Raw genomic sequence first — 12,774 nt, forward strand, 5'->3', positions numbered from 1 at the left:
TCTTGTTATATTCAGATGAGCATTCCTGTGCAACATGTTCTCAAAACTTCTTGTTATATTCAGATGAGCATCCCTGTGCAACATGTTCTCAAAACTTCTTGTTATATTCAGATGAGCATCCCTGTGCAACATGTTCTCAAAACTTCTTGTTATATTCAGATGAGCATCCCTGTGCAACATGTTCTCAAAACTTCTTGTTATATTCAGATGAGCATCCCTGTGCAACATGTTCTCAAAACTTCTTGTTATATTCAGATGAGCATCCCTGTGCAACATGTTCTCAAAACTTCTTGTTATATTCAGATGAGCATCCCTGTGCAACATGTTCTCAAAACTTCTTGTTATATTCAGATGAGCATCCCTGTGCAACATGTTCTCAAAACTTCTTGTTATATTCAGATGAGCATCCCTGTGCAACATGTTCTCAAAACTTCTTGTTATATTCAGATGAGCATCCCTGTGCAACATGTTCTCAAAACTTCTTGTTTTATTCAGATGAGCATCCCTGTGCAACATGGTCTCAAAACTTCTTGTTATATTCAGATGAGCATCCCTGTGCAACATGGTCTCAAAACTTCTTGTTATATTCAGATGAGCATCCCTGTGCAACATGTTCTCAAAACTTCTTGTTATATTCAGATGAGCATCCCTGTGCAACATGTTCTCAAAACTTCTTGTTGTATTCAGATGAGTTTCCATGTGCAACATGGTCTCAAATCTTCTTGTTATATTCAGATGAGCATCCCTGTGCAACATGGTCTCAAAACTTCTTGTTATATTCAGATTGAGCATCCCTGTGCAACATGGTCTCAAAACTTCTTGTTGTATTCAGATGAGCATCCCTGTGCAACATGTTCTCAAAACTTCTTGTTATATTCAGATGAGCATCCCTGTGCAACATGGTCTCAAAACTTCTTGTTATATTCAGATGAGCATCCCTGTACAACATGTTCTTTCAACACTTGTTTGTTCAGACCATCTTTGTGCTGACTGTTCTTTGAATCTCCTTCTTTTCAGATGAGCATTCTCATGCAGATGGTTTATTGAATCTTATTATTTTACTGTGACCTATAGTTGTTAATGTTTGTGTCATTTTGGTCTTTTGTGGATAGTAACTGTTGTCTCATTGCCAATCATACCACATCTTCTTTTTTATATATAAACATCCCTGTACAAACTTCTATTTGTCCTCTTTCTAATTCAGCCTGGGTTTTTTTGGTAACATCAATGAGCTACTCATTGTAGACAGATCTTTGAAGATCTTGTCTTATTTTATCCAGATGAGCTCCTTGTTGTGGTAAGGTTTTGGTTGCTTATGCTTTATTCATAAGAGCTCCTCATTGTGGTAATTTTTTGGTTGCTCATGCTTTATTCAGATGAGCTCCTCATTGTGGTAAGTTTTTAGTTACTCATGCTTTATCCAAATTAGCTCCTCATTGTAGACAGTTGTTTGATGCTCAGTATCCCTTTGCAGACAGTTCCTACAGCCTCTTGTTTTTGTTCTTGGTTTTCTGTATTAGTCAGATCCATCCATATGTAATAAATGTGTATAGAATATACCCCCCAATCAATGATAACAATTTATCACTAGAATACAAACCTATATTTTCTTTTAGAATTATGTTCTGTTTATGATAAATCACTATTTCTTGTCATCTACAGTATTATTTATTGGTTTTTCTAATACAAAAACAGAAAGTTTAAGTTGTGCAATCTTTCATGTTATTAAGGAAATATTGAAATATGATGAAAATGACAATTATATTTAAGTAAAGCGATATTATATTAGTGTTATAAATTATGGTCTGGTTTCATTTTCTGTAAGTGGAAGTCTTGATAAAATAAATCTATATGGAATCAATGATAAAAGGCAAAAGCAGGAGGAAACATATTCTGCCTTTACAAGTTACTCTGGTTTCTGTGATGCTGAAATTATATCAAGTTTGAATGAACTATCTCAAAATATAAATGAATCATTAGAACTCAGAGTTTTAATAAGAGATACATGTACTTATTATATTTATTACTGTTTCTGATATTTAACTTTTTCTGAAATATTGCTAACATAATTTTTTTTAATAAAAATTGTTGAGAATTGTAAGCATAAGAGCACTACAGCAATGTTAGAGGGTTGTACCAAATCATTGTCACATCCTTCTTGTATTGCTTGTTATGACAAAAACAAACAGACTTTATGCTTTTTCAAAAGCATCCTATCCAATTTTGGGACAAAATGAGGTGCCGCTTTTGGCTTATATCTCTTAAAATAAATCAAAAGTATAGCTGTTGCATTAATTTATGCATCAATTGTAAATAAAAATATCAGATGAGCGACACAGGCTCCTTGGAGCTTCTAGTTTCAGATCTTATAATGCAGATATTTTTTTTCTATTTTCAGTTTCTCTTTATTATTATAGTTCCTGCAAAAAAAAAATATTTGCTCTCTGTTGAAGGTCTCAATTTGACCTTCAGATGAAAATCAACCCTTTTCTGTTTCTTTTTGTTAGCTCACCTGGCCCAAAGGGCCAAGTGAGCTTTTCTCATCACTTGGCGTCCGTCGTCATCCGTCGTCCAGCGTCGTTAACTTTTACAAAAATCTTCTTCTCTGAAACTGCTGGGCCAAATTTAACCAAACTTGGCCATAATCATTATTAGGGTATCTAGTTTAAAAAGTGTGTCCAGTGACCGGCCCAACCTTCCAAGATGGCCGCCATGGCTAAAAATAGAACATAGGGGTAAAATGCAGTTTTTGGCTTATAACTCAAAAACCAAAGCATTTAGAGCAAATCTGACACAGGGTAAAATTGTTCATCAGGTCAAGATCTATCTGCCCTGTAATTTTCAGATGATTCGGACAACCTGTTGTTGGGTTGCTGCCCTTTAATTGGTAATTTTAAGGAAATTTTGCTGTTTTTGGTTATTAGCTTTATATAGATAGAGATAAACTGTAAACAGCAATAATGTTCAGCAAAGTAAGATTTACAAATAAGTCAACATAACCATAATGGTCAGTTGACTTGTTTAGGAGTTATTGCCCTTTATAGTCATTTTTTTTCCATTTTTCGTAAATCTTAGTAATCTTTTACAAAAATCTTCTCCTCTGAAACAACTGGGCCAAATTAAACCAAACTTGGCCAAAACTATCAATGGGGTATCTAGTTTAAAAAATGTGTGGCATGACCCGGCCACCCAACCAAGATGGCCACCACAGCTAAAAATAGAACATAGGGGTAAAATGCAGTTTTTGGCTTATAACTCAAAAACTAAAGCATTTAGAGTAAATCTGATAGGTGTTAAATTGTTCAAGGAAATTTTGCTGTTTTTGGTTATTATCTTGAATATTATTATAGATAGAGATAAACTGTAAACAGCAATAATGTTCAGCAAAGTAAGATTTACAAATAAGTCAACATAACTGAAATGGTCAGTTGACCCATTTAGGAGTAATTGCCCTTTATAGTCAATTTTTAACCACTTTTCGTAAATCTTAGTAATGTTTTACAAAAATCTTCTCCTTTGAAACTACTGGGCCAAGTTAATTATAGATAGAGATAATTGTAAGCAGCTAGAATGTTCAGTAAATTAAGATGTACAAACACATCACCATCACCAAACAGTCCAACATCCATGCACAAGAAAGAGAAAATTTCATATCTTCTCTCAACTATAAAATGGTTAAGAAGGACTATAAATCTGTCATTTCATTCTGATAAGGCGACTGATATTATTACAACAAACAGATGTTTAAAACAAAAAATTGTTAAACTTTAAAAGCTTTAGGAAAATTCACAGGCCAATGTGGGGTTGACCCTCCCCCTTTTTTCTTAATTTTTGGTGTTTAATTATATTTTTTTTTTTTAAATATTCTTGATGTTGTTTATCCTGACTTTTAAGCTTAATTTGAAAACCCAATAAATATGTTGTTTTTTTTTTTTTTTTAATCTTGCAATTTATTGAAAAAAAAAAATTTTGTAAAAAAAAACTAAATCACATATATAAGAAAAAAAAAATACATTTCTTGAATGGTATTGTATATTTATTTTAATCTCTTCTTGCAATTGTCACCTATAAATTGAGAAAGAAACCATGTGGCATCTTTGAACTAACATAATACAATTGATGTGACAGTTAAATTTGAAAATATTGTGTTTTCTAAGTGGTGCAGAAGATAAGTTCACTTTTTATTCAACATCATTTTGATGCAAATTCTTGGTCTTAGATTGGGGACTGCAAATCACAATTTTGTCATGACTCTAGTTTGTCTTGTGATTGAAGTGGGTTTCATGCCCTGTAGTAATACAACGTTACATATCCATACATTATCATTGCGCCCTTTTGGTTTTTAAGTCCCATATACATGCCATGTTAAGGCAACCTCGCAATAAATAGACATTTTAGGGGAATATAACAAGAATAATTGTGAATCTTTGAATTTTGAACATTAATTCTTTAATTTTTGCAAACAGAAATGTTAATATCTTGCATCAAATTGATACACATCTGCAGAAAATATTGCTTTTAATTTTTCTATTATTTGTTTATGAAATCATTGGAGTGTTAATTATCAGTGATCCGTAATAATTTCCTTTTTTTTCTCTTTATAAGGAAACAAATTTTTTCCATTGATCTAATTTGATAGCTATTATTCTCCTGTTACAGACTTATAAATATATCAGTGATCTGTAATAATTTGTTTTTCCTTGTTTCATATAGTTACAAATTTTTCTTACAATACATTACAAGCATAGATAAAAAAGTTGATTAATTAATCAATATTCTTTACTGATTTCCTCTGCTTTCAGCTTAATGAACAGTTTCCATCAGAGTCATTCATGCGTAACAGGCAAGCATCCAAGCGATCTGTGTTACAGCGAGAAGTGTCATATGATCATCGTAAGATATGTTTTCACCATGTAACAATAGCATAGCTGATTATATACTCAAGGTAACGTGTTTGGTATAATTAACTCCGTGTCCTTTGTATGTATGCTGAAATAGACCTTTTATATTGACCACTGAGAGATGGCCTATTAATTGTCAATGAAAGCGAATCGGTTCATTTGAATGAAAATTAAGGGAAAGTAACAATCTACGATCGTAGCTACCAATCTCTTATATTTGTGTCAATCTATCGTTTGCGTTTCAAAAGGACATTTATTACGCTGAAGCGTGTTGGATTAGACATAATTTCCACAAAATACTCATTAGCTGTTGAGAAAGAATTTCAGTTTTTTATGAAGGAAATGATTTTTAGAAGAATTAATGAGATTGTTAGATGTTAAAATCAGACAGGTAAGAAAAACTTAAATTTGATGAATGCATTAATGTCTACTAGAAAGAAGTGATTGAAAAATTTCTTTAGAAAATGATGTGAAATAGCTTTTATTTTTATTGATTTTGAAGCTTGTTTTATTTACTGATTTTGACTTTATGAGAAAAGACATGGCAGCCATTTCTGTCTTGTTTTAACAGCTCTATTCAAAATAATAAGCTGTTTTATAAGGTTATCATCATGGAGATTTATTACAATATTCTACTAGGAATATCTATTTTGAACATTAAGCCAGGGGGAAGTGTTATAAGATCTTATAAGGAGTCCAGGAGCATTTTCCAGGTCAAAGATTGATTTTTGAATAGCTATGAATAAAAAGTTATGTGTGTACACTTCATTTAGACAGCAACCAAACAGAAGCAGAAGCAGAAATACAAATGTAAAAAGCCTAGTATAAAATTGCTGTTTCCAAATTTTTTAGTTGTATATTATCATGACAAATTGAAGAGTAAAAGCAAGTTTGTTAGATCCTTTTCAGTAAAGGATGGACATAAGATCCAATTGCATCTTGAAAATGGCTTTTGACCTATAATGGTTTACTTTTTTAAATTGTTATTTGGATGGAGAGTTCTCATTGGCACTCACACCACATCTTCCTATACTGAAAGTAAAAGCATACACTGTCAGCTTCATGTAAGCTATTTTGCGAATAGCGTAAATAAAGAATCTGTATTTAAATGAGATTTATGTATACTTATATTCATAGTCTTTTCTACGTTGTAAAAATAGTCCCTGAAATTTATACTGTATTTAGATTCCAAGTCACCATGCCAGATCCTATTTAGGTTATAGCCTGTTTGTAAATAACTTGACTTGACTTTGTGCTTTTTAAATCCCTTCTAAATTACACCATGTAAAGACTTCAGTAACTTTCAAAAGCTATAAAGCGGATAATTATGTAAATTTTATTTGCCTATTATCATAATATTATACTTGTATTTAGATACCTCTCACTGAACTTGGAACAAATTGAAAAATAATGGTTGTTTCTGGCTTGAAATTAAAGTTTTTTGTCATTTACATTTGTCCCAAGTGTGTATTTAGTCCAATGTTTAAAGAGGGATAATGTTTGTGGAATAGAAAATTTAATTATTCATGTGAAATATTAATTAAAAGGATGATAGCATCGTGTTGATAAAGTACATTTAGCATTGGTTTATACTAGACAAGTGCATTTGTTCTTTAGCAATTCTGAGAGGCACTGTAAGGGGGGTGCATGTACTGCTGGATTTTATATAATTTTATAGGAAACCGCTAAGGTGTTTTTTGTTGTTGTAAAATATCAAATTAAGTAGTAAATTTAGTCTCTTATCCAGTCTTCAAAGCTAAAAAAACATTTTCTTCTTTTAAACTGAGATACTGGCTATCTTTGATAAAATGAATGAATTTGAAAAATCTTGTCTTTACAAATCAAATGGTTAAAAAAACTCATGGTTAACATAGTTTTATTTTGGAAAAAAAGTTTGCTCTGAATTTCATCTTTTTCTCAATCTACAGTACATAAGAAGTACATGTGACATAGTAAAACTACTTTATTCTATGTGGAATCCCCAGATATTGATTGACAATTCTTAGATGAAAAATGAATTGTATAATTTGAATTGTAACTATTTTGTATTGAATGGTTGATCAGAACTTAACATCTGGTGAAATTACTTTGTAATCGTAAGGCCATAAGTCGTGAAGAATCATTTCACAATTTGATTTGAATTAAATTACCAAATAACAGGGAGTGTAGAAAAGTTAGAAAGGAGGCACAGGCACTTCAAATTAGAAATTTATATTTTGTAATATAATGCAAATTTAAACTTAAAATATGGATTTTCAGGATAGTTGTATTAAAGAAGAATTCATCAAAACGTAGTAATTGTAAGATAAGAATCAAAGAAAACTAAATTTAAAAACTTTTAGAAGTGCTTTCTTTTTCTGTAGAAGGTTTAGTACTTTCCGGGTATTTTTAAGTTCGGTAAAAAGAGATGTATTTGTAAGTTAAAGATTTAGTAACGTTTTGGGAAAGGCCAACTTTACTGTCCTGACAAAATCTAAGATTGAAGCTTAATGATCAGGATTAAGTCTGATGGCAGTAATACATCCTGAGTACCGAAAGTAAAAGTCAGTTAAAACAATTTAAATATTTTAACAGTACAAGCCATGTACGTTTTATTTCATTTTCACAGTCAAATACTATTAAATGAATATGAGGTGTTGAATTCTAAACCTGAGTTAACTGAAACAGCTACCTGTTAAAAATCTAAAGCAGATTTAAAAAAAGATTCATACACTTGAATCATGCATTGTTTCCCCATTCATGTGATCAAAGTATCAGAAAATAATATAATTTCTTGTGTATTTTTTTTTAATGTTAAAAAAAACCCAACTTTTACTGTTAATTTTTATTTTTTAAAGATCCTAGAAATCTCTGATGAACTTGTTCATGCTGTGGTAGGGTTATTTAATTCAGTTTCAGTATAACATGATAATACTGTCCTGCTCAAATTTCAAGCATATTCTGTTTAAATTCTTCAATAGATTGCCCATGCTATGTTAAATACTTTATGATTCATTTCTGTTTTGAGGAAAGTCTTACCAGTTCCAATATCTTGTCGAATATTTGACTATTACTCAATTGAGATAATATAACAGTTTATAAATACTTAAAAAATGAACTCATATTTACTGAGGCCAACTATCTTATCATGTTTAATTTTTGATAAAGGGGACTGTCACCTATTTGTTTGTATAAACTGACAATCTTTCCTGTAAAAGGCCTGTTGACTACTAAATACAATGAGAAATCTTTTATCTATTAAAATGAATCACCTTTATGAAACTTGAGACTATTTTGTCATGAACTTGGGTTTATGTACTTGATTTATCATTTTATTTGATCTTCTAGGCCTACAGCAAACTTAAAGCAGGAGGTTTCAGGTAAAAGTGCAATTTCAATTTATTTTGTGGAAATTAAAATGTTTTAGGGCTTTTGAATAGAAAAATACAATGTAAATTAAAAAAAAAGAAATGTTTGTGTTTATAAATTGTAAATACTTAAATATTCTACATTCACAATAATCCTTTAATAAATATAAGTTAAAAGTGTAAATATTGTGAACAACTGAACCAGAAGGGTCTAAAGCAAAGAATTAATACTGTAATAGCTATCTAACTGTTTTGAAGAGATTAACGGATATATGGTTATAGTGGAAATTGGAAAAATATTTACTTAAGATTAAATAAAGGTCCATGTTAAATCACAGACTAAATTAATTTGACATTAAATCACATAATAGAAAGACCATATGATCAGTAGACCTGGCCTTATGATTGTATGAAATTGGAGTAGCATTATGGTACTCAGCATACCCGTAGCCAGGGGGGTTCGGACGAAAAACAAATAAGCACTGTTAGGGTCAATGTTCTGTTCAAATTGTGACTGTTAAAGTAGAGTTTGTGAGTCCAATGAACCCCCCCCCCCCCTTTTGAAATTCCTGGCTATGGGCCTGCTTCCCGCCAATCAAAATTCTGGATTTCATGTTTGGGCACAAATTTTGTGCTGCATGTAAAGTTTTATGATTGATAGCCTAAAACCAAGGCATATAAATTAAACCATTTCTCAGTTGAGTATACAATTTCCAGTTTTCTTATCTTGATTTATTTGAAATTTTAAAATTAAAGATTTAAATATAATAAAATTGCAGCTTTAGGGTTGCAGGGCTGCCAAGTCGCAAGCATTTTCAAGCATTATTTGGTGACATTTTATATATGATATATGACACTGTTTTTCTCTCTCCATCTTTACTTTTTTTGCCAAATCTCATGCATTTGCTTCATGAAAAGTTAGCAGACTATAGGGTTAGTTTAAAATCTTATCCTCCAAGTTTGGTGAGACCAAAATATCTTGATACTTAAAAATTAGCCTAACTCCAAGGGAGAGAGAAAGGTATATTCAACTCATTTGGTTTTAGTCGAAAAAGCGAGACTAAGCGATCCTACATTCCGTCGTCGGCGGCGGCGTCAACAAATATTCACTCTGTGGTTAAAGTTTTTGAAATTTTAATAACTTTCTTAAACTATACTGGATTACCTCCAAACGTGGACAGAAGCTTGTATATGATCATAAGATAGTACCCAGAAGTAAATTTTGTAAAAATAAAATTCCATTTTTTCCGTATTTTACTATAAATGGACTTAGTTTTTTCTGCGAGGAAACAAAACATTCACTCTGTGGTTAAAGTTTTTAGAATTTTAATAACTTTCTCCGACTATCCTGGGTTTGTACCAAACTTGGACAGAAGCTTGTTTATGATCATAAGATAGTATCCAGAAGTAAATTTTGTAAAAATAAAATTCCATTTTTTCCGTATTTTACTATAAATGGACTTAGTTTTTTCTGCGGGGAAACAAAACATTCACTCTGTGGTTAAAGTTTTTAGAATTTTAATGTAACTACCCTGGGTTTGTACCAAACTTGGACAGAAGCTTGTTTAGGATCATAAGATAGTATCCAGAAGTAAATTTTGTAAAAATAAAATTCCATTTTTTCCGTATTTTACTATAAATGGACTTAGTTTTTTCTGCGGGGAAACAAAACATTCACTCTGTGGTTAAAGTTTTTAGAATTTTAATAACTTTCTTAAACTACCCTGGGTTTGTACCAAACTTGGACAGAAGCTTGTTTATGATCATAAGATAGTATCCAGAAGTAAATTTTGTAAAAATAAAATTCCATTTTTTCCGTATTTTACTATAAATGGACTTAGTTTTTTCTGCGAGGAAACAAAACATTCACTCTGTGGTTAAAGTTTTTAGAATTTTAATAACTTTCTCCCACTATCCTGGGTTTGTACCAAACTTGGACAGAAGCTTGTTTATGATCATAAGATAGTATCCAGAAGTAAATTTTGTAAAAATAAAATTCCATTTTTTCCGTATTTTACTATAAATGGACTTCGTTTTTTCTGCGGGGAAACAAAACATTCACTCTGTGGTTAAAGTTTTTAGAATTTTAATATCTTTCTTAAACTACCCTGGGTTTGTACCAAACTTGGACAGAAGCTTGTTTATGATCATAAGATAATATCAAGAAGTAAATTTTGTAAATAAATAAATCCATTTTTTCCATATTTTACTTTTAAATGGACTTAGTTTTTCTGCGTGGAACCATTACATTCACTCTGTGGTTAAAGTTTTTAAAATTTTAATAACTTTCTTAAACTACCCTGGGTTTGTACCAAACATGGACAGAAGCTTATTTATGATCATAAGATTGTATCCAGAAGTAAAGTTTGTAAAAAAATTACTCATTTTTTTCTGTAATTTACTTTTAAAAGGACTTAGATTTTCTTACAATCATAAAATAGTAACAAGAGGAATATTTTTATTGATTTTTTTCCTCATTGTTGTTGAGCCTGCGATTCACAGCAAAAATAGGCGAGACACTGGGTTCCGCGGAACCCTTACAAAATGTTTTTTGGTTGCTTTTGTTAGTTTTAGATGCTAGCAACAATAGACTATAAAGCCTTCAACAATGAGTAAAACTCATACTGCATAGCATATGTTTAGTTGATGGGAAACCACCTTAAAGGAAAACCAATATTTTAATGCACCTAATGTGAATTTAATTGGTATATACTTTACACCATGACATTTTAATGCTTCCATGATTACACAAAGTCAGATTAGAAAAAACAAATTTAGTGAATATAATGTGATTTTAAAATGTTTATAATTCAATTTACATAAAGACCTAAATTATCAGTAACATTACAATAGTTAAATTAATAATTAACAGTGCTAGTTGTAATATTTACAAACAAATTTATTAAGAATTCAGTTTTTCCTATAATAATTCTATATCTTCCCCATTAGACATTCTGGCTTCAGAGATATTTTATAATGGACCAACATTTTTACTTCATAAATAATTCATGATGCACTTTCTGTGTATCGATTACCCTCACAAACCACAGTAAACACCAAAGACAGAAGAATGAAATCAGACATGGGACGCAATTATTGGATGATTTCTGACGGCTGAAAAACACAATTAACTAGGCTGAAAAACACAATTAACTATAGAATTAGTAGTCATATTGCATCAAACTTTTGATAGCAAAAAAATTGGGTTAGAATTAGTATTCATAGTGTTCAACTATTTCTTTATTCTGGAAAAGAAAAAGGATTTCCTTGGATATATAATAAGACAAGCTTATAGTCTTTACCATGTTAGAAGACTAGACATAAAGACAAAAAGCAATGAATAAAACCAGAAAAGTTATTGGATTAAACTTCATGTTTACTAAGAAATCATTTTCTATATTTTCATTTTCTGCTGGATAGAAGAATAAAAAAACAAAAATTGCTTTTATTGGTAATCAATGGATAAAAATTAGAAAATTTTGATATGCGATAAAGCTTATAGTATATTATATTTTAATTTATCTTTTGCATGATCAGTCAGTGGAATTCTACTTAATTCAATCCCATAATTTTGGGAATTGTATCAGAGCTTAGTTATCATTAAAACCGGGCCTCACGGTCATAAATCTTTCGAGTATGATTTTGTACTCGGACTCGAAAATCAACCAATGAAATTACAAAAATCATGCTCGAAACATGAAATCCAGAAATTTGATTGGTTGCTTTTCGAGTCTGAGTACAAAACTCAAAGAAGAGTATTTTTCCTTAAAATTTCATTCAATTTTTTTTTTTAAATTTCATCAAACTTTATTGAACATTTTAACATTTGCTAGTTAAGGGCATACAATACAGTTTTGATCCTGTATTTACAAGTTCATGAAAATTTGCATATAGGCTATTTTAACCCATATGAAATCAAATATGTAATAAAAAATATACCTTCATTAGCTACTTTTTGAGTAAAATGAGGTCAAAATTTTGTATATTTGCTCAAAATTCAGATTTGTGGCCGTAATTTCTTTTTGGAAAGAAAGACATAACTTTTTTGTTATAAAAGATAGATACAAATTGTTTTTTGTTAAATAATCGCTAATTTCTGTACTTTATGAGTGTCCTAAAAAATATGCATTTTTTTATTCAAAAATAACTCATATTTATCAAATGTTCATGAATTGAGGAAAAAACGTAATTTTTTACTGCAAGTTTATCAAAATTAAAAAAAAAACTCTATTTACAGTTTTATAAAATTTGGGTCACATAATCTCCCTGAAAAATGAAACTAATCGCCGTTTTGAAAAATAGGGGTCCATGAACTCATTTTCAAATTAAACAGTTTGAATGATAAAAATCAATCAAAAAATGCATCTTTTCCCGATATGTCACAGTTTGACGTAGTGAAAATAACATTTTACGTTAGCAACGTCATTACCTCCCCTGTAACTGTATCGTATGCCCTTAAAGATGCTTATTGTTTTTTACTATTAATTCATGATAAATTTTTGTTTTTGAAGAAAAAATATTATAGA

The sequence above is a fragment of the Mytilus trossulus genome, chromosome 14 (assembly GCF_036588685.1).
Source record: "Mytilus trossulus isolate FHL-02 chromosome 14, PNRI_Mtr1.1.1.hap1, whole genome shotgun sequence".
Lineage (NCBI taxonomy): Eukaryota > Metazoa > Mollusca > Bivalvia > Mytilida > Mytilidae > Mytilus > Mytilus trossulus.